The sequence below is a fragment of the Callorhinus ursinus genome, unplaced genomic scaffold (assembly GCF_003265705.2).
Source record: "Callorhinus ursinus isolate GAN/ISIS: 27379988/994484 unplaced genomic scaffold, GSC_fseal_2.0 scaffold57, whole genome shotgun sequence".
In the NCBI taxonomy this organism is placed as follows: Eukaryota; Metazoa; Chordata; class Mammalia; order Carnivora; family Otariidae; genus Callorhinus; species Callorhinus ursinus.
The window spans coordinates 8,367,401-8,388,052 of record NW_027397119.1 but is presented as its reverse complement, the minus strand read 5'-3'; the positions used below and the strand labels follow the sequence as shown (position 1 = coordinate 8,388,052).

The 20,652-nt window shown below is 52.2% G+C and overlaps 1 protein-coding gene and 1 long non-coding RNA gene across 2 annotated transcripts in view; both read left to right on the top strand.

Moving 5' to 3' along the window:
- LOC141371118 (uncharacterized) overlaps positions 1-3,050 on the top strand; it is a 28,177-nt gene extending 25,127 nt beyond the window's left edge. Inside the window, exon 5 of the long non-coding RNA XR_012375800.1 lies at positions 983-3,050. This is a non-coding gene — a long non-coding RNA (uncharacterized lncRNA). The remainder of the gene's footprint in view (positions 1-982) is intronic.
- Positions 3,051-16,251: 13,201 nt separating this feature from the next.
- Positions 16,252-20,652, top strand: part of BLACAT1 (BLACAT1 overlapping LEMD1 locus) — a 16,279-nt gene continuing 11,878 nt past the window's right edge. The window contains exon 1 of the mRNA XM_073884565.1: positions 16,252-16,317. The gene's annotated coding sequence lies outside the window, so the exon portion shown is untranslated. The remainder of the gene's footprint in view (positions 16,318-20,652) is intronic.

The window sequence follows — 20,652 nt, the reverse complement described above, 5'->3', positions numbered from 1 at the left end:
TAAAAAGCTTTATTGAGATATCATTCATTTACTATACAATTCACTCATTTGCAGTGTGTACTTTGGCGATTCTTAGTATATTTACGGAGTTGTGCAACCATCGGCGCACTCAATTTCAGAACATTTTCATCACCCCCTAAAGAAACCCCGCACCCCTTAGCAGTCTTTCCCTGCTGTGCTCTCTCCCTGCCCCCCCCACCCCTCCACCCCCACCCCCCGCCACCGGCAGTCACGAATGTGCTTTGTCTAGACAAACACTTCTTCTGGACAACTACTATGAAAGGAATCATACACCATGTGGCCTTTCGTGACTGGCTTCTTTCACTGAGCACAGTGTTTGCAGACCCAGCCACGCTGCAGCATATGCCAGTATTTCCTTCGTGTTTCTGGCTGAATAGTATTCCACTGTATGTATCTGCCACACTTTGCTTCTCCGTTCATCAATTAGTGGTCACTGAGGTTGTTTCATGTTCTATTATACGTTATGCTGCTATGAACCTGTGTGGACATATGGTTTCAATTCTTTTGGGGTCTATACCTAGGAATGGGATTACTGTGTCATATGGTGACTCCATGTTTGACATTTTGAGAAACTGCCAAACTGTTTTCTGAAGCAGCTGGGCCATTTTACATCCCCACTAGCAAGGCATGAGTGTTCCAACTCTAGATAAGATTTTAACTGTAGGATTCTATTTGGGAAGTGATCCCAGGAAACACCAGTAGGAGCATAGGGGAGGGAGAAAGAGAAGGGAAGGCAGCCAATAAGGGATTATTATCAAGCAAATTACCACTGAGAGTAATTGAAGCTTAAGGCCACTGCCTAACTGGGAGTCCGTGAAGGACTTGTACTTTGAGCCATCCTACCAGAGGAGAAGGGGGCAGGGGCATGTATAAACCAGTTCCCAGCAGCCTTGTTTGAGTCTTCTGTGTGTGTCTGCATCTGTGTGTTAATTTCCTGTTAATTCCCTTTTGCTTGATGCAGGTGCAAGCTAAGCAGGCACAGCAGGAGAAAGCCATCATGCAAAGAAATGCAGATGCTCACAGCTGGAGTCAAATTTGCTGTGCACTGACTCTGGTAGGGCAAAGGAGATGAGCTGGGGCACCAACAGCACCTGCTATCTTGGGAGAACCAAAGTTCCTGCCTGCATGGAGCTTACAGTCTAATGAGAGAGATGTAAACGAAGAAGATCCGTAGTACATAGCCAGGTTGCATCTGGGTAAGAAGGTGGAGGGGGATGAGAGAGGCTGTGTTAGCTCAGGAGGTCAGGGCAGGCATCTCTTGGAGGAGATGACATTTCAGCTGAGACCCAAATGAAGTGAGAGACAGGCCATCTGAAGGCCGGTTGAATGGGGAATGGAGAACAGCACTGGAATCAGGGCTGTGGAAACAGCAAGTGCTAAGACCCGGAGTGGCAATAACCTTGGTAGTAAGCTGGAGGAACTTCGAGAAGTCCAGGGTAGCTTTGGAAGAGTGAATGAGGCAGAGAGAAGGAAGGAACAGAGATAAAACCAGAAGTTGCTAACACACTGTTGCTGGGCATCCAGACCCAGTCCCCAGACATCCATTCATTCTACTTATTAGTTCCGGCACCAGTCTGGGCTCTGGGTATGCCCCAGTGAACGCGTGTGTTGGAGCCCTGCCCTCACAGAGCATCCATTCTAATGGGGGATGAGTAAACAGCATAAGAATGTACTATAGGCTATTAATATGTAACTCATATTAGAAAATGATCAATGCTTTAGACTAGAGAAAAATGAAGTAGACGCAGGGAGTCCAAGAGTGTGAGGAGGTGCTTAGAAATTCCAAGTAGAGGGGTGAGGATGGCTTCTAGAAGAGGCTGACAACGCTCAGCACCTCTCAGCCTGGCTGGCTCCCAAAGCCCCCTCCACACCTCCAGGGCATGTATCCAGGGACCCCTGCAGCCCGGGAGGGAGGGCATGACTGGATCTCCAGAGGAGAGAAAGAAGAGCAGGGACCCCAGAGTGGAGGGCTGGGGCTGTGTGCATCAGCTGGTCCAGGCCCATAACCTGGGAAGAGGAGGAAGAACCAGGGTGGGGGTAGGGAAGGGAGGGGGGCTAGGTCTGCCAAGCCACAGGGGAATATTGATGCGTTTTCTGGCAAGAAGTGACGGAGCTGGTAGAGATGGTGTAATGAAGACGGATGATCCCAGGCCAGCTCTGCTCATCTTCCTGCTGGAGAAGGGAAAGTCACGACGGGGTGTGTGGTATGGGGGCAGGGCCTGCCAAGTGCCTGGGTGCCCTCTGCTCTGGTACCCCCATGCTCTCTCCTTCTCCCCTGCGCCCCCCTTGCTGCTATTGTAGTATCACAGAGGAAAAGGAATGGAATTTCCACCCCCCCACATTGTATCTGTCTTTCTTCCTAATTGTGGTAAAATACGCATAACATAAAATTTACCATTAGTGGCATTTAGTATATTCGCAAGATTGTGCACCATTGCCACTTTTTAGTTCCAGAAATTTCATCACTCCAGAAGGAAGCTCCATACTCATTAACAGTTATTCCCCGCTCACCCCCCAGCCCCTAGCAACCATTCATCTGCTTTCCATGTCTATACGTTTTCCTATTCTGAACATTTCATGTAAGTGGAATCATGCAATATGTGGCTTTCTATGTCTGACTTCTTTAACTTAACAATGGTTTCCAGGTTCATCCATGTTATAGCACGTATTTGTACCTTGTTCCATTTTCTGGCTGAATAATATTCCACTGTGTGGTTATACCACATCTTGTTTATCCATCCGTCCATTGATGGACACTTGGGTGGCTTAGGCACTGGATTTTGAGACAGAAGTCCTAGCGTTATGCCCCATGCCACCTCCACCTCTGTGGCCTTTGGGAGCCATGTAATGTCTTTGAACCTTGACTATTTCACTTGCACAATGAAACTATAACGTTTTAAGTCTCTAGTGCCCTTTGAGAGCATCAGAGAAATTGGAAACAGCCTCTCCCCTCTCTCTTTCTGTACTCTCTTTTCCCATTTGCTATTGAATTTGGGATAAATATTCAATAAAAAGATTCAAATGCCAAAGCCAGGTGGACTGATGTGTCGTGTTGTGTTCTCTGTCATTTATACCATCTCGCTGATCTTAATATGCGTTATTTTTCAAATTTTAGTATCTTTGAAATCGGCACACAGCATACAACTGGTAGTTGCATAGTAATTGGCAAAGCTCTTCATTTTCTTGGTGGTTTGTAAAATAATTGTGCTTTTATTGTATGGTCCGAGGTTTGTGTAACATGTTAGGCACAGTTTAGTGACTATCACTACGAACCATAGGAGAAATAAAAACTGATTCCCTAATAAAACATTTCTGATGGTGGGATGGTGTGAGCTAACCCGTGTCCTGGTATGTGAACTCCCAGCTAAATGAGTCGGCCGAGATGGAATTATTGATTGACTTGAACTGACACAATGTCAACATCATCGTAAAGCCATGCAGGCACACCTTGCTGGCACACACAGTTCTAAAATGCATGGCCCCAGGGGCACCTGGGTGGCTCAGTCAGTTAAATGCCTGCTTTCAGCTCAGTTCATGATCCCAGGGTCCTGGGATCGAGCCCCACATCGGGCTCCCTGCTCAGTGGGGAGGCTGCTTCTCCCTCTGCCTGCCCCTCCCCCTGCTTGTGCTCTCTCTCTCTCTCTCTCTCTCTCTTGCTCTGTCAAATAAATAAAATAAAATAAAATAGTGCATGGCCCCAGCGCTAGGGGGCAGAACTGCTGAGAAAGAAGAGGCTGTGCAAGTGAGCAGCAAGGTTATTATTACTCTCTCATTCTCCCCAAGAACCGCCTCCCTCCCTTGCCCGCTCCAACCCTCTCCGGCACAGGAGAAGCCACATACAAATACTGAATATGTTTGCCTTCATTAAAACAGGCCAGAGAGTGTAATTATGTCCCGCGAAGCAGAGGGCTCCATCTGGAAGGAGGAGGTGGGGGTGGACGAAAGCCAGTTAACCGGGCTGGATTCATGAGTGTGGCTAATTGAGCACCTCCACGATGGAGCCTATCCTGGCTGCCTGGGGAAGAAAACTGTCCTCTTGACTGGCCTCACCCTGCCTGGACTTCGCCTCCCTCCCAGAGCTGCCTCCGACTCAGCCAGCCCTTTGCTAGACTCTCACAGCACACGGCATCTGTCAGGACCTGAGCACTAATTGCTCCTGTGGTATCTTCTTTCTCCTGCTGGACTGTGAACCCTTTGAGGGTGGGGCATTTTGTAAATTCTTCTTTTTTTTTTTTTTTTTAGGATTTTTTTTTTTTTTTTAAGTCATCTCTACACCCAACTCGGGGCTCAAACTCGCAACCAGGAGATCAAGAGTCACATGCTGCACTGACTGAGCCAGCCAGGTGTCCCGAGGGTGGGGCATTTTGTAAGCTTCCTGTGGTTTTCCCACAAGTCCAGGTATGCAGTAGGAATAGAGATAGGAATCCCCAATCAGAGCACTGTTTCTCAAAATGTCCACCCAGACCACCTGCATGCACCAGCAGCTGCTGGAGCTGGTTATAAATGACATTTCCAGCTATCCACCCAGGAGACTGTATTTCAAGTGGACTCGGGGGGGGGCCGGGAATCTGCATTTTAACAAGCTCCCCGGGTAATTCTATACTCAGTATTTTTAAACTTATTTAAGAGAGAGTGCACGCAAGCAAGAGAGTGAGTGCAAGTGGGGGGAAAGGCAGAGGGAAAGGGAGAGAGAATCTCAAGCAGACTCCTTGCTGAGCGTAGAGCCCGATGTGGGGTTCAGTCTCACGACCCTGAGATCATGACCTGCGCTGAAATCAAGAGGCGGAAGCTTACCTGACTGAACCACCCAGGTGTCCCCATGCTCAGTATTCTTAAAAAACCACCGATGTGATGCTAAGGATTAAGCATCCAGTCTCTGCCCTCCTTGTTGTTGAAAGCCTACTGTGTGTCTTGACCTTGCCTGTGTAGGAGACTGATGCTCAGACCAGGGTCAGGGAAATAGCCAAAGAAGAGACTAGCGTCACTGACCCTGCTCCCACCAAGAGAGAAGGGATTGTGAGGGAGGGGGCGAGATGGGGCAGTGAACCGGGGAGGGGGAGAGACAGGACAGAGGGGCTGAGTAGGTGAGCAGGAGGTGCACTTGGACCTGGCAGTCGCGGGACCCCTGCTGGTCCCTTGTCCTCCGCTGCCCTGTCCACCCAATCACCTGCTAGGGGAGCGGGGAGCGCAGCCGTCTAGACACCTCTCTGTTTTGATCACCAAGAGGGCCTGCCAGGCCACCCAGAATGGGCTGTTGAGGTTTCAGAGGACGAATGTCAGAGGACGAGGAACAAAGCCCAGGGCCTTCGGATGCACTGGCCGAGTCCGCAAAGCTAGTGGCTCTGGACAGATTGATGACAGCGGAGAGCCCTGTCCTTGGCCCTCCAGTGTGCCTCCCACAGCCGCCCTAGTCTGAGGGGAACAAGCTCAGTGTGGAACAGCAGCTTCCCTGGGTCCCCCAATTCTGCTTTCCTGCCCTGACATCTCCCATATCTGCTTGATCAGGCTTGACCTTAGTTACAAAGTGGAACGCAGAATTTCATCAATGTGTAATCCAGCCCTTTTGTTGTACAGACGAGAAAACGCACAATCCCTCCTGCCATTCCTCTGTTGCTTCATTTTGTTCCGAAGTGGTCGTATTTTCAACAATCAGATCGGCCGCGTTTCCCCCAGTGCAATTAGTGAGCTCCCAGCCCCAGCTTGCCAGATTTATGGCTCTCCGCCGTCCTGCGGGGTCCTGCGGGGTCCGGAAGGCTCAGGAGTTATGGGTGACCAGAGACAAGGCCTTCAGTGCACTTGGCCCAGCTTGTCAGTCACCTCCTGGGGCTGGTTGCATGGGGAAAAAAATACCAGAGCCAATATGCTGACCACATTTTTTTACACTCCTCATTCAAACCCAAAAATTTCCCCATGAGACTTGCTGGAAACCCTTTAGAGAGAAAAGGCAGAGACGACTTTCTAACTGGCCAGGGAAGGACCACACGGGGAGGGTGCTGCCTGTCCAAGCACTTCGGGGTTCCTTCTCAGAAGACATTGTGCTGGTGTGCTGCGGCGGCACGCGGGTGGGTGGGGCTCTCATTTCTCTAAAATCTCCGTGAATGCTTCCAAACCAAGGCTAATAGTTACGCAACCAGCTTCAAGGCAATTCTCCCACCCTCCTCCTCCCAACCAAACCACCACCTTTGCCCCTCTGATGCAGAAGTCCTGGGGTCAGCCCTCTGCCAAAGGGAAAAAAGTAGCAGCCTACATAGGGTATTTGAGGCAGTTTTCTAATAGTGGGGAGAGATGTTGTGTAGCTAGCTTTGTTTCCAAGTAAGGAAAAAATACGCCATTTCTTCAGATAAAGGACGTTCTAACACTAAAGGAGAGAGAAAGAAAGGATGAGAGAGAGAGAGAGGGAGTGAGAAAGAGGACAGAATGCCAAACCGAAGGACAATCCTTTAAATTGAATTAATTTGGCCTTTATTAAAAAGTCACTAGATTGTCTTTATGTTTGCTTTTCACTGCAGTGCAAGGAGCCCTGGGCCTGGAGTCAGAGATCTGGGATTTAATTTGGGGTCTGCCACTTGGCAGGGTGTGACTTTGTGTGAATTAACCAACAGACTCAAACATCAGTAGACTTGCCTTCAGTTTCTCCATTGTAAACCAGGAATGAAACACTTATCTGGGGCAGCTTGGGGGGGGGCGGGGGGGGGGGACAGGGAAGGGAAGGGAATGAGACATTTACCAAGCATCGATGAAAAGGCAGGCAATGTGACAGAGGGTGTTTGTTTAATTCTCAGGACAACCTAATGAGGCCGGTGTTATCGTGACCACTTTCCAGAGGAGGAAACCGAGACTCAGAGGTTAAGTCATTTGCCACATCTCCCTGAATGCAGAGGCCACGCTCTTTCCAGAAGGGCAGACAGGACGAAGAAAAAGGAAGGAAATAAAAGGTGGGCTCAGGAGTTTCTGGTCTGGACCTCAATTTTCTCTGTGAAATAGAAAATAAGATCATCTACAGAGGTGATGAGGCAGGGAAATGTCAAGAGTGGTGTAGGCTCAGAAGAGCTTCTGAGGCGAAGAAAGTGGGGGCTTATCCATCCTCAGGGGCAGTGTTGCCAAGAGGTTGATCAGGAGCTGGTTATCCCCGTGACATGCCGCTCAGGGGGTCAGTCCCTGTCCGATTCACGGAGAAGGAACAGATTTTGTTTGTCGCTCATCGTCGAATCCCCGGGCCCTAGTACAGTGCCTGGCACATAGTATTTGTTTATTTAGTAAACATAATGGAGCACCTACGAGGTACTGGCTCTGTTGTAGGTGTTGGCGATTCGGTAGTGACAAAGGCAGATCAGGGGCGCCTCGCTGGCTCAGTCAGTAGAGCTCACGACTCCTGATCTCCGGGTCATGAGTTCAAGCCCCACGTTGGGAGTAGAGCTTACATAAAAAAGTTAAATAAATAGAAATGAAATTAAAAGAAAGAGAGACAGATTAAACCCTTGTCCTTATGGCATTTGCAGTCTGATAGGAGTCCAGCAGTAAACACAGGAACTAACAAATGGTAATAAAGTTATGAGTTTAAAAAATAGAATAATAGGATAGACAGTGCCTGTCACAGTGGGGGCATTTTCTCAGGAGGTGACATTTGAGATATGACTGGAATGAGAGAACACGTTGTTCTTGCCAAGATGGGGGAAGGGTGTTCCGGACAAAAGGAACAGCAAATGCAAAGCCCTGAGGCAGGAACAAGCTTGGAATGTTCCAGGGAGACAGAAGGAAGGCTGGTGCAGTTGGAGAGGAGGCGAGAGTGGGAAAGAGTGGTAGGAAATGAGAGAAGAGGGGTCAGATCCTATAAAACCTCATAAGCCAAGTTAAGAAGCTTGGATTTTATGCTAATTCCAGTAAGAAGTCTTTGGAAGGTTTTAAGCAGTGGGAGGGATGTGATCTGATTTATGTTCTAAAACAATCGCTCTGGCTTTTCGATGGAAAGTAGACTGTGGTGGGAGGGGGCTGGCGAGTGGAACAGGAGGCCGGTGCAGCCGCCCAGGAGGGAGGGGAGATTACTAGACTCACATAGGAGCAGGGGAGGCAGGAGAAGGACTTGGATTTGGGCAGTGGGTCTTGCTGGTAGGTTAGACATAGGGGGTGAGGAAAAGAGAGGAAGCAAGGGTGTTCATTCTCCAGGCTTTTGGACAGAGCTGATGGTGCTGTTAACTGATGGGGGAAAGTAAAGGAGGAACAGGCTGGGGGCAAGGGGTAGAGAAATCAAGAATTCCACTGTGGACATGTTAAGCTTGAAATACCTAGTTGACATCTACTATGGGTTGACTATATCCCCCCCCAAAAAGATACGTTGAAATCTTAATCCCCAATACCTATGAAAGTGATCTTATTTGGAAAGAGGATCTTCACAGATGTAATCAAGTTAAGATGAGGTCATTAGGGTGGCCCTAATAATATGACTAGTGTCCTTAAAAGAAGAGGAAAGGAGCGCCTGCCTTCCTCAGTCAGTGAAGCACGTGACTCTTGATCTCAGGGTTGTGAGTTCGAGCCCCACGTTGGGTGTAGAGATTACTTAAAAAAATGAAATCTTAAAAAAAAGAAAAGAAAAGAAGAGGAAAACTTGGAACTCACACACAGAGCACACGGTGTGAAGACATAGAGGGAGGATGGCCGCATGAGGATGGAGGCAGAGATTGGAGCGGTGCTGCCACAAGCCAAAGAACGGCGGGGAGTCCCAGAAGATGGAAGAGGCAAGCAAAAAGGATCCTCTCCTAGAACGCTCAAGGGAGTGTGGCCCTGCCGGCACCTTGACTTGGGATTTCTGGCCTCCACAACTGGGAGACCATAAATCCCTATTATTTTAAGCCACGCAGTTTGTGGTCCTCTGTTACAGCCGCCCTAGGGGACAAATACAGCATCCAAGTGGAGAGGTCAAGTTTGGATATGTAGGCCTAGAGCTCAGGGGAGAAGCTGGTCTTTAAAGCCACAGGACTGGATGAGATTGCCTAGAGAGAGAGGAAAAATTTGAGAGAAGAGAGCCCTTGTATTTCAAGGGAAGAGTGTTTCAAGGAGGAAAGAGTAGTTGATTGTGTCAGACACGGCTCATAAGTAAGTCAGACTGACTCTGGCCCTTGGATTTGGTAAGAGAGAAGTGTTAAAAAAAAAAAAAGAGGGATGTTGCTGATGATCTTGGCGGGAGATGTCAGCGGGTAGTGGAGAGAGAAGTCAAAGTGGAGTGAGTTGAGGAGAGACTGTAGGTAAGGAAGTAGAGAGTCATGACAGAGAACTGTTTTGAGGCTCACTATGTAACAGCAAAGAAATGAAGCCTTACCTGGAAGAAGATGTGGGGGTCAAGGGAAGGTTTTTTAAAGGTGAGCAATATTAAGCCATATTTTTTATGTTAGTGGGTATGATCTAAGGAGAGACCAATGACTCAGGAAAAAGAGGGGATAATTGCAAGGAGCAAAGTCATGGAAGAAGTAAGAACAGATGGGGTCCAGTGCACAAATGGGGGGAGACTGACCCCAGAGAGGAACAGAGATTCTTCATCTGCAGGGAAGGCAGAGACTATGAGTAGAGATCATGCAGATGGGTTGGTGGGAGGATGAAATAACTCTCATTCCTTTGCATTTCTTTGTATTTATTTTATCAGTGCAGCAGGAGGGAGGGGTGGTGCTGGAGGGTTGAAAAGAGAAGGAGGAGAGAGGAGGCATGAAATAGTCCTTTGAGAGGCAGGGGAAGTGAATGCACCATGGGAGTGTAGAAGGTTTGCAAGGTAGAGCTCAGGGCTCTCATGAGATGCAAAGTTGCAAGTTTAGAGTGAGACCAGTCGACAAGCACTGTTGTGTGATTTTCCTCCGTAATGTTCACTTGCTTGGATACAGGTGAAGGATACATGGCTAGCTGGGTTTAATCAGAATTAGGGTTTTGCCAGAAAAGTATAACAGAGGCAAGAAGGAGAGGCAACGCAGATGAGGGTGTTTGTAAGAGAGAGATCACAGCAGTAACGTGACCACGAAGCTGGGTCAGGGATGAAAGTGTCACATGCAGGGCATGGGGACAATGAAAGCTTGTTCGGGGTGTCAGGTCTCTATGGGATCAGAGAATAGTTGGAATGGAGGTCTCAGTGAAAGTTAATGGGAACAAGAGGAGGCATTAGGGGCTGGGATGCCTAAAAGTGGGATTATTGGAGGTAAACATATCGGTGAGGGCAAGATTTAGGGTATGACCACAGAAGAGGGTAGAGAAGATAGCAAAAAGGTAGCATATGGTGGGGTCTAAGCCCATTCATATCAAACACGCTGACGTTTTTGCAGGAGAAGGAGGGGAAGTAGTTGGGAACACCTCTCTAGAACCTGAGATATGTGGGGTACCAGAGAAAAGAACAACCTTCCCTGTTTTCTTTATTCTTCCCCGTTGCCTGTAGGCAAGGCCGTTGAGAGGCAGTATCTTCAGGGGACACAGCCAGGCGTCAGTAGAGCAAGACAGTGAAGGGGTGCTCAGGGAAGGGTCCGAGGTTAGAGGGCCATCGGCCAGTGGCAGACTGAGTTCCAGAGGCTCCAGTGGCAAGGTTTGGGAATTGGAGACAGGCGGGAGATGGGATGCAGTCAGCAGCTACACAGAGTGGCTAAGGGATTTCAGTCTAAGGGACTACAGGCCATGGGGGAGGCTAGGATTTGTGATCGGCGACACAATGGGGCATGTCCTGACATTGTCAGTAAAGGAGTGGGTGGTCAGGTAAAGCTACATACCGTCTGGGGTATTTAGCGTGGCACATAGGAGGACTCAACTGAAGAAAAAGATGCATGACATTAATCCATGTATCCCTGAGGGGTCAAGTGCTGTGCCAGGCACGGGGCATATTCATTGATTAAAACTGCATATAGTTGGAGCGCCCAGATGGCTCCCTGGGTTGAGCGTCTGACTCAATTTTGACTCTGGTCATGATCTCAGGGTCCTGGGATCAAGCCCCGTGCTGGGCTCCAAGCTCAGTGATGAGTCAGCTTGAGATTCTCTCTCTCCCTCTGCCCCTCCCCTCTGTTTGCCCTCTCACCCTCTCTCTCTCTCTCAAATTAATAAGTAAATCTTAAAAAAAAAACAACAACAACAAACCCTGCATATAGCTGATGCTGTGGCGACTATAATAGGGCAGGCTGTAACCTAGTGCACTATATACAACAGGTACCCAGAATCCCGGGGCTGTTGAAAATCTCTAAGTACCTTTGATGGCTTAATATCTAAATAGTTTGCACCTTGTCCCTTCTGATGAAAATCATTCCTGTGTTCAAGACTGAACAGGGACTGGACGGTGGTTGTGTTCTGCCTTAATTAGGAAGAGGTGGACAGGAGGCAAAAGTAGGGACCAGGAAAGTGACCTGTTTAAATCCTCCGTGCCCTACCTCAGATGCTTAGCCCAGACCCTTTTCTGGAAACTCACAGCAGAAAAAGGAAGAGCCACGTCCTTCCCTTAGGTGGAAAGATGGCCATTCCAGCCCTGGGCCTTTGACTTTACTTCCTTTTCTCCCTGACCTGCTGCTCCTCCAGAAGAAATGATTTCCACTTCTTTTGACTCCTATTTTTCTAGCTTTTCTGATTCTGTTTGCCCTCCCATTGTTTCACTGAGGCTAGGGGCACTTTTTCTTTCCCTCTCCAGAATCTCCCATGACATGCTTCCTTCCTGTCCCAATCCCTCCCCCAATACTACTAGATGTGGGAGTCCAAAACTTTTCTAAAGAGGCCTCTAAAGTTCCCACTGATGTTATGCCCCAGTGTCTAAGGTGACCTGGACTGGTCTCTATGCAGCTGAGAAAGTGTCTCTTTGTGTTGGCTGATGAATGGCTGCCCTGTCCTGCCCCAGGACCTCAATGCCTGGAGGGTAACAGGAGAAAGCCCACTCCCCTCCTTAGGCTCTGCACCTGCTGCTCTCAGCTTTCCTTGGGGGCCATGGGGTACCTGGGCAGGTAGCTTGCTGGCTAAGCCTTGGAAGTTCAACACTAATGGGGCAGGTCCAGGATCCCTTCCTGCCCTCACCTCTCTGGACAGCATGGTGCCTGCTGAGGGGCTGCCCACACCCCTCAGCTTTTCCTTCTGCATCAGCCCTGCTCCATCCTCTTCCAGCTCCTGTTACTTCCTGGGAGTTGAGTCTCATAATAGAACAATGAGCCTGCTGGGATGCTGTTTCCCTCTGACTAAAGGTTTGAACTGTAGAATTTCTGGGCTGGAAAATATCTCACCTGGTCAGACAGCTTCGCCTTCGCCTATAGACAGGGCAGCGTGCAACTCCTCAGGCCAGAGTCACAGGCGCATCCCGGGGTTTCAAACGGCAAAACTCTGTTCGGTTCAACAAATGTGTACAGAGCGTTGTTTTTATTGCTGTTGTTATGTTGCTGTGCATGTTATCTCATTAAAATATTTTATTACTCACTTTGATTACTCAGATACTGCATGCACATGGTACATCACAACTACTAGAGGGTAAATCATGGAAAGTGGGTTTCTCTATATACTTCTGTGCCACATCACATCCACTTGGATCCTCTTTCCAGAAGTAATTGCTGTTACCAATGTCTTGGGTATTTTTCCAGAGATATTCTACACATACATAATTTCACTTAATCTTCATAGCAGCCTTCTGGGGGCAGGTATTGTGATTCCTGTTTGGAAGACAGGGACCATGGCTCAGAAAGGCTAAGTAAAGTGCATGCACAGTGTGTTAGTAACAGTGGCGATTCCAACTGAGGCATGTGTAAGTCCAAAATGGATACAGTTTCTGCTATAACTTGCTCCCAATCTGCTGTGTCAGCATCCCCACCCCCACCCCCACCCCCGCCCCCACCCCAGCAGTCACTCACTCAGCAGGGTTGGCTCCAGAGCCTGGGTGTGCAGGGCCCTGTCCTAGGTGCTGAAGGCTCTTGTAGAGGCAGGGGATCACTGAGCCCCTACCCTCATGGGGCTCACCAAAGAGCTGGGGAGACTGGCAAATCCTGAAGTCTGGTAGAGAGAAGACAGGGAGTCACACACTCTGCTTGGCCACACACTCTGCTTGGCCACAGCATTTTTAAGTGGCACTAGGCAGGCCACTCCCTTTTTTTGACTCTCAGTTTCCTCATCTGTCTGATGTAGATAACTCACAGGGCTGTTGTGAGAATCTAGGGATTACAAATGCAGAACTGCTTGGAAAGCATCCAATCCCAACACATGGGAAGGAGTCTAGGCCAGTCCTGTGGACAGCCTCCCCATGTGAGGGCCAAGGGTCACTGAATCACTGAATGACAGAGGAAACGGTGGTCCAAGCCTCTGGGAAGTGATACATTGAAGTAGGGTTGCCCTTCTCTGTTCTTTGTTTTAGGGTTGTCTTTAGAAGGCACAGAGTTGGTCTGGTCGCAAAAGACAGGGACTAGAAGTAAAATGGGTGTGGGCTATGGGGTTGACCTAGAATAAGACGGATCCTCTTCTAGAACATTCAGCTGCAGGACATGGGCAAGTCTGCCCTGGGTTATACCTGTAAATGCTACTCTGGGCAGCTCTCCTAGTTCTTCCCAGGCTCATCTCCCTCTCTGCAAGGTGGCCAACGCTTGCCTTCTAATGAGCCAGTTACCAGCAGCTCAAGGGCCTTTCTACGATCTGGCTGCAACATCTGTCACCCCATTGATCGCCAGGGTTGATTCGGCTGATCTGGCTGGCTAGGCGGGTGTCCCCTTCCTCCCTCACCGCTCCATGTGCGTCCCTCCCGAAGCTGCGTGCGTGCTCGGTCGAAGAGGACGACCTTCCCCGACAGAGGAGGACCGATCGTCGGTCAAGGGTATTTGAGTAGCTGCGCTCCCCTGCTAGACCCTCCAAACAAGCTCTCAAGGGCCTTTCTAAAAAGTTCCTTCTGCCCGGAACTCTTCCCTTGTCCCGCCCCATCCCATCTTCACCTAGCTATCTCTTTTTCATCTTTTAAGGCTGGACTTAGATCTCATTTCCTCAGAGAAGCCTTTCTGGATTCTCCAGAGTAGATTAGGAGCCCCTGCTAGTCTCTCCGCCCCCAAGCCTCTGATTAGCTCATGTCACACCAGTCGGTGCCCATCTTGTCCACCAGACTGTCTGTTCCAGGGGGGTGGGCACGAAGCCCACCTGCTCAGCACAGAGCCTGGCACTTAAGGCATGCTAAATTATTTGTTGAATGAATGGCTGAAGTTAGTCACTCCTGCCTCTGGGTTCAACCTTGCCTGTATATTGATATAGCACCTCTTGTACAGTTGTTATTTTATTTTTACACTGTGTCATCTGAATCTTTTCCCTTTGTATTCCTGGTGCCTAGCCCTTGTCACAGCACGGGGGCGGTCCTGCATATTGCTGAATGAACGAATGAACGAATGAATGAATGAATTCTTGGCAGGGAGCTGCTTTGAACTGGAGAGCTTTTCCTTTGCAGGGAGTTCATGAACCATAATCCCGGGTGGGCCACGGAAAGGCTCAGGAAGTGGGGAACAAGATTGGGCTGGAGCTGGTGGGACGGGAGAGAGGAGAAAGCAAAGAGCCCTAGTGCCATCTCCTCTTTGTCGTTGCTGCCGTGTGGAAGGCAGGAGATGACCCCAAAGGAGGGGACTTGATTCCGGAAGGGATCCTCTCCGAGGGCTCTCAAAACCCTCTGTGACTGAGGTGGGCTTGGCTCAGGCAGACCGACCCCAGAGGCCCCCCGTCATTCTCCTTGGAGAAGCGGTGAACCGAGGGGAGGGGAGGGAGGGACTCTGAGATTTCCAGCCTTTGGGCTTCTCTTTCTCAGTCTCTTCGTCCCCAGGGCACCAGCCAGAATCGGGAGGGGAGAGGGGTCACGCCGAGCCGGGCGGCGGGGGAGGGGCGGCGCGGCAGCCGGCTGGTGTCCTCTGGTGTCTGGAGCCAAGGCCCCGAGCTCTCGGCCCCCGCGAAGCGAGGCGAGCCAGAGCTGTGCGGTGAATGCAAAGAGCCGGGCGAGCTCCCAGCCCGGCGCCGCCGACGGCGTCCTCAGCCACAGCCCAATGAGAAGAGAGCAGATAATTTATTCTCTAATCCCGGTTCGGGTGCCCGGCGCTGGCGAGTGGCGGGGACTTGTGGGGGGTGGGTCTCCTCGTCCCCTCGCCCCCTCCCGCCGCCCCCTCCCCGCCCCTGCGGGCTCCCGGCGCGCACACACACATTTCCTGACAATTAGCGAGCACACCTTGGCCGCGCGGCCTCCGGCGGCGCCGCAGCTTTTGTCTCCCGCCCGCCGGGGCTGCGAGGCGCGGGCGCCCGGGCGCGAAGTTGCCGCCCCGACGCGCTGCCCCGGAATGCCGGCCGCCGCTGCCGTCGGGCGGGCGCGGAGGGCGGGGTGGGCCGGGCACGCCGGCCCGGGGCTGGGGGGCTGCAAAAGAGAGGAGAAGAGAGAGAAAAGTAAGGCAGCGCTGGCCCCTCTTCCTTTGTTATAACCCTGAGTGTGTGCGGGCGTGAGCGCGCGCGGGAGTGCCTGTGTGTGCACATACGTGTGCGTGCCTGCGTGTGCGCGCGCGTGTGCAAACGCGTGCCCGTGTGTGCGGGTCGGGACCGGCCGGGGGCGGGGGGACCCGAGGACTTGAGGCGGCGGGCTCTCTCGCGCTCCTCCCGGGACTCGGGCGTGCGGGCAGGTAGCCGTCCCGCCCCCGCCCGCTTCTCAGAGGACTGAGCGCGGAGTTTGTTCACTGACGGGCCCCGTGCGGCGGTGGCGGGGGGGGGGGGTTGTTGCGGCGCGGCGGCCTGGGCCGGGTCTGCGGGCATGGGGGAAGGGGAGTCGCCCGCCCAAGGTCTGCCCCGACCGCAGGGGGCGCACGAGGGGGGCTCCGGGTCCCGCAGCGCGGCGCGGACGCGGCTACGCGGCCCGCTTCCACCCGGGTAGGAGCTCGCTAGGGCCACTGCGAGCCCCGGGAGGACGCGAGGCTGTGGAGGTGGCTCGCAGGGCTCTGGAGGGAGCGGGGGGCGGCGAGACGAAGTCTGTCTAAATGCCAATTCCCTGAAGTTCAGCTCATCGGTTGTCATTTCATACCTTAATGCATATTTATGCTGCGCCGAAATAGGCTTCATAATTAACTCCCGGAGTCATCCGCAGAGGTTAAAGGGACCCCGAAGATTTGTGCATTGATTGGGTACCACGGCGGTGTATGTGTGTGCGCGCGCGTGTGTGCGTGCGCCCCGTGCGAACCCATTGAGAAGAATAATTATTTTTCTCCGCTGGAAGCTACAGCAGAGAATCAGACAAGGAGGGAAGAGAGAGGTTGGAGAGGGAGAGAGAGAGAAAGAGACAAAGGAAGTGAGTGCGAGAGGAGACGGCTTAGCATCCGAACTGTGAGTACTGAGCGAAACCAAATAGGCAGAAAGTGCTGCGAGTGGGGGACCCCTCGGCCGGATTGAGGGCCGGGAGCAGCTGAGGAGGACTCGCCTTTTCGCCGGGGGGTTTGGCTGAACGCAGAGGGGTCCTTGAGGCAGGGGCGGACTCCGGGCTGCGGGTTCAGGCACTCACCTGAAAGCCAGCGCCGACCGGCCGCGGGTTGCGTCAACCTCAGCCCGGAGTCCGCCACAGGGAAGCCCCCCCCCACCCCGCCCCCATGCCTTTGTTCCTTTTAAAGGGTTGGTTTTTTTTTTTTTTTTTTTTTTTTTTTTTTTTTTTTTGCATCTGGTGGGATTCAGGGGGGAGTAGGAGAGGGAGCTAGAGAGAAACCTGCTTTGGGTCTCCCCCCCCTTTCCCTTACCCCATGGTGTGGGGCGGGTTGGGGCAGGGGCTATAAATGAGGCAGGGATCAGGACTCTGTGACACCTGTGCATTCGTTAGCACTAAGAAGGGGAAAGCAGAGATGTCCAGGACCCCTGGGACAGGGGTCTTCAGGAGACCCCAGCTTGGGAGACCGGAGAGAAGCCATTTCTAGGAGCAAAACCACCAACTCTTGGCCCGGGGTCCTCCGCCCACCTCCCTCCTCGACCCGAGGGCCCTCGCGCACGGAAGAGGGGCTGGAGCTGGAGGCCCGCCAGGGGGCTGGAGCCTTGGCCTGGGTGGGGGCGGGGAAGGCCGCTCTGGAGAGGGGAGCTGCTCCCTTTCCTGAGAACGGGTCCGTGACAGGGTGCCCCTAGGGACCAGGGCTGGCTACCAGCCCCTGGCTGTACAAAACCTGTCAGGAGAGGGCGCCTGGGTGCCCAAGGGAGAGCCCGCCCTTCCTGACCGACATTCCACAGCCTCCCTTTGAAAGCATAGTATCCTGCCCTCCTCCCCTCAACCCTCATTAACAAATTCCTCTTCAGGTCTGATTTTACTCTCTCCTGGTGATTTTTCAATGTACCTCATCTGCCAGTCAACAAGTTGGCCCGCCTTCAAGCCTTAAGAAGGGCTAACTTTAGAGGGAAATTCAGCTCTTTTGAGGCTGGGATGGGAGCCCTGGGATCACAGAGCTTTGAATTGGTTGTCCTCTAAAAGGCCCCCTCGGGGGTGGTTTTGGAGGCCTTAAAACCCTGCTTGCAACCTCCAGGAGGTCAAAGCTGAGGCTTGGGACTGGGAACAGCTTCTGTCTGTTACTCAATTCCAGCTCCCCATCACCCCACTGAGGCCCATCCCAATCAGGAGAAAGAGGAAGATCTCTCTTATGGACCACTCACATGTGCACACACACAGAGGAAGAAGTGTGTATCCAGCTGGGGCCCCTCCTAAAGGCATTAAGAGGAAGGGGGAACCCTCAAATAGGGAGAAGCAAGTTCAGTGTAACCCCCATGAGGTGGTGTGAAGACTAGGTGGTGGAGAAGACAGGGACCAGGGTGGTAGGCCAGCTCTGATTGCAATCATATGCATATGGGCCCGTCTTCCCCCTGGACTGCCTGGCTGTGCCTTATTGAGTGCTGTCTCCCGGGGCCTAGCACAGTACCTGTCCCACTGTATGTGCTCAGTGCTCCTTTGCTAAGTGAGCGGCTGCCCTCGCGGACCCTCTCCCTACCCTTGATTTCTGCCTGTCCTCCTCCTCTTGAGAGGTACTCCTGTAGGGCTTGGGAAAGCCCAGCTGTGTGATTCTTTAGACTGGGCTGCCATTGCCTGCCCTGTGTGGGTTTAGGGGGGCAGGAGGGGAGGAAAGCAGTGGGGGAAGAATCAGGCCTGGGCAGAACATCAGAATATTTTGGTATTCATGAATTGCTCAAGTTGAAATGCATTGAGTTTGCCAATGATCCGTTATTGTATTTTTCTTTAAAGGCATAACTGCTCTGAGGGGCCCAACTGTGGCCTGGGTCCTGTGATTGGGGAGGCTGGATTCTGGTGACACAAGCACTTCCCTGGGCTCTTCTCCCTCCCACAGCCCAGTCCTGGAGCTTAGTAGAAATGCAGGGGCAGGAAGTATCAAGGCTGGAGAGACATCCCCCACCCCTCACTCTCATCTCCCCAGCTTCTGTCTTTGCACTTCCCTTCTCCTTGGTCTCTCTCTGCCTCGATTACCTGAGACATCCCCAGGTCTCCCTTCTCTTCCCTTCCCTAAGAGCCCCAGGACCCTTCCAGCCTGGGAGCTCCCTGTTGGTCTGTGAGGGCTCAGAGCTGAGCCCTCCTGAGACAACAAGAGAAAGCCATTGGGAAAAAGAGAATTCATGCCTGACCTCTCTGTGCTTTCTTGCTCAGTGGAGCCAGTGACTGAGAGGGAACCTGAGCTGGTCAAGCTCTGGAGTAGAGATGGAGCCAGGAGCAGTGGGAGTTCGAGCCATGGGGAAGGCTACCGAAGGGTCCAGAAATAGGGCGCTCATCCTGTTTCAGCTACAAGCACACCGCTAGTCTGGTTCAGGTCTGGAGGACCATGTATGGGAGGCTGGCAAATCCACCCGGAACTAGTCTTCTCCTGGGTCAGTTCTGGGCCAGGGACTGCACCCGCTGATCCATCTTGATTACAACTCCAAATCTACACATCTGTTTGGGGCAGAAGCAGCAGAGCCAAATCCCCGAGGCTCCTCTGGAGTTTCAGACATGCCTCCCTTCTCACAGAGTGGAGCTGGATGCGTTCCTCATCCTCACCCACAACCTGCTGCAGCACAGGGACACTCCTCCCAGAGAGTGGAGGCATGAGGGAGCTCCAGACACACCAAACCTGGAACATGGGAGAACCTAGATCTCTTGCCCTTGTTCCAGGTTCATCAGCCATTCGTTCATTCATTCAGCAAATGCATACCTCTATCATTCAGCCAACATCCTTAGAATAATATGATATACTTCCAGCTTAATCTCTTCCAGGTTAGTGTGGACTGGTGAGAGCCTCCTCCTATTCAGAATCTTCTAGCAGCCTGGTTTCCTTCCCTTCCCCTCCCCTCCCCCCTCCATGGGCAAAGACGCAGGGTTGCTGGGCTCCAGTCTGCCCCAAAAGGTACATAAGTATGAAAAGCTCTGACAGGAGAAGTCAGCTCTAACAGAGACTCATTAAGTCCAACGACCTTGGATTTGCTCTATCTAGCCTCCTTCCAGGTGCAAGGATCCCTTCTACACTAGTAGACCATTTATTGGGCACCTACTGTGTGCCTGGCGGTGGGTCTGAGACGTGGTTGTGCACCCTGTGTTTGATTCCTCTGGAGGCAGGGAGTGCACTGGCTCTTTTTGGAGCAGCTCTAGGTCTTCTTCAGTCCTTTCTGGAGCTGAGCCTAGTCTGTGCCCCTCGCCCCCTCCATCTGTGGGTCCCTCTCCCCCTCCATCTCCGGCTTTCTCTCCGACGGAAGGCAGGGCGAATGGCTCGCTAGCCTCATCCTCACTCCTCTTCTTGCAGAGGAGGGCTCCCCCATCTGGCTTACCCTTAGCTCTAGCCATCTCCAACCATCTCCAACCCCAGTGACCAGACTGAGGCTGAGGTTCAGGGTGACTCTGTGCTCTCGGAGGGAATGGTGGGACCGGAGGCTCCTAAAAAAGGGAGTTGCTGCCGCCTGTTCCCCAGGGGAAGAGGCTTCGGTGTGCAGGCTAGCCCCCCATTCTCCAGTCGGTGTGGGCACAGAGGGACTACCACTGGAGAGGGAGGACATACGGCAGGAGTATCTGCCCTCTTCCTCCGGGCAGGCAGACCCTGAGGGGAATGGCAGGAGGTCAGGGTTCGGGTAACCCTAGGAGCAACACCGCCCACCCACCTCTGTAAGCCTCCGTTTTCTCATCTACTAAATGGGAATAAGAATAATAGGGTTTGAGTTCCTGAATGGTTATAAACAGGGGCCTAGTGCAGGCATGACACACAGCTCTCACTCAAATATTAGTCCCCTTCACTTTCTCCTCTATAATTTCATCTTACCCGTCCATCTGCTATCACCTCCCTGCCCCTTTCAAGCTTTCTTCCAGCGTTTTCTGTTCTGTCTGGGCCAGTTCCTGCCCCTCCCTCTGTTTTGTCCCCCACCTCTGTTCACTGCCTCCTGGTTGCCCCACCCCTCCCCCACCTCCTGCCCCTGGCTGGTGGCAGGGCCCAGGCTGTGCTGACAACAAGACAGGGCGGGAAGGTGGCTGTCTTGGCTTCTCATTAGAAGCCCGAGAATGTGTGGAGTCATGACGGACAATGAGAGCCAGCAGCAGGAAGAATGGGGCCTCTGTCGGGGCAAGAGAACTTTCCCCAACCCTCAGCTCAGCTGAAGGGGAGTACCTGAGGGCGAGGGAGGGGTGGGGGCCACAGGCGGTAGGCATGGGGGAGGGGAGGGGGG